General features: G+C 42.0%; 1 long non-coding RNA gene across 1 annotated transcript; it reads right to left on the bottom strand.

Moving 5' to 3' along the window:
• Window positions 1–321: 321 nt before the first annotated feature.
• LOC116380484 (uncharacterized) lies at window positions 322–1,022 on the bottom strand. The gene is made up of 3 exons (XR_004212566.1): window positions 1,007–1,022; window positions 572–653; window positions 322–448 (listed from the first exon to the last, which is right to left on the bottom strand). It is a non-coding gene; the product is annotated as an uncharacterized LOC116380484 (long non-coding RNA).
• Window positions 1,023–1,627: the final 605 nt, after the last annotated feature.

Here is a 1,627-nt window from a genome sequence, read left to right as displayed (position 1 = left end):
TCATAAACTTAAAGCAAACACTTGCTCTTAATATTTGGCTTTAAAGATTTAAAATATATATGTTTTACTACAACACAACAGTACATACACCTCTCACGTTGTCCAATGATAAATACGCAGCAACTGTATACCTGAAATCTTATAGTCAATGTAGCTTAGACATTTCTTTGGAATCCAAACACCAAAAGACAGACAAAGCATTAATGAAAACTTAACTAACCACATTATGACACCAGGAATCTGAGCCGTACACAAACTTGCATTTTTCCAATAGGGTTAAGCATATCCTGCTCACCTTTTTTATACTTTCGCACAGACATGGCCTCATGTGAATTGTGAAGTGTAAGGGCCTTCTTTATGAACGTTTGGCCTTTTTTAACAAATGCTGTGGAGGCGGTCAAGGAGACTGGTTTTATGGGATGCAGCTGCTGGAGTGTACACCCCTCCTCTGTCAATCACAACAGAGAGCAAATGAGGGATGATGCGAAGAGAGGAGGAAGGCAGATAGAGATGAGACAGAAGGTTTTCACCAAATCTCCCCGTTTATAAAGAGAAAACGGACTAAACTGACCTCCTGGGCAGAGAGTGCAGCTCATTCAGCAAGGTTACGCCTGCTTGTACCAGAGCAGAGACTGTAGCGACATAACCAGGCTCTGTAAACCAGAACAAAAACACAAACAAGATAAAAACAGCTCCAGAAATAGTCAACGTTCATTTTTATTTTTTTTACGATTTCTTTTGTTTATTAGCGGTTTTCAAATGACAACAAAGACCAAAGTGAATTGAAATGTTTAATCTAGATTTAAGTAAACATCCTCTCACAGTATAATTGAAATGCTCGCTTGCGCTTCAGCTCATCAACTTTGTCTTTTCTCGCGAGTGCCCGATCGCTACTGAGCATGAGCAACTCTCAACAGAGACGAGAAGGAAGCGTGACGGCTCACTCCAGAGCTACTTCCATCATCAGCTCTGGAAAAAAACATGTTTGATTCTTTTTACCACTTACCAGATCGAACAAGGGAATTGCTAGATGTACCATCAACCCCGCTTACACCGTCCTGCTGCTCTTAATACTCCCTCGGGCACCAAATGTGGATGAATCCACCGCAGGATGTAGTCCCCAACAAATGCACGATTTACTCCTGTTTGTGTAAGAAACTCTAAAAACGACACGGAGCCTTTTGATACAGAACACCAGCCTGATCCTTTAACTGCTAAAGCTGAATGGGCCTTTTTCACAGCACTACTTGTACTACTACACAGCAGGAGAAGCACAGGTGTTACTCACAACCCCTGATGAAATAATCATGAATTGTATAATGATATATGTTTCCATTAAACACAACTAGAAGCCTATGTGTACTGTACTTTACCTGCTCCTATGACCCGAGTGCAGATCTTTGCGTTGGGTCGGCCCTGCGTGGGATCTGAACCCTCTGAGCAGCCCTCCCCAAAAAGTGTCACGCTGAAATACGTGTCTTCTATCTGAGGGAAGAGAAAGAACCGAATGGGCGGACAAATCCATGAAACTACTGCACAACAAAGGGACCAGCTAAACACAGTGTAGGAAAGAGACATCTGGTATATCTTCTTATATTAGGGTGTTTTTGTATCCCTCCTAGTAGCT

Source organism: Anarrhichthys ocellatus, unplaced genomic scaffold (genome assembly GCF_004355925.1).
Source record: "Anarrhichthys ocellatus isolate YVR2014 unplaced genomic scaffold, GSC_Weel_1.0 scaffold7360, whole genome shotgun sequence".
Classification (NCBI taxonomy): Eukaryota; Metazoa; Chordata; class Actinopteri; order Perciformes; family Anarhichadidae; genus Anarrhichthys; species Anarrhichthys ocellatus.
Note: the sequence above shows the minus strand (reverse complement) of the source record. Positions and strands in the feature narration are given on the sequence as shown.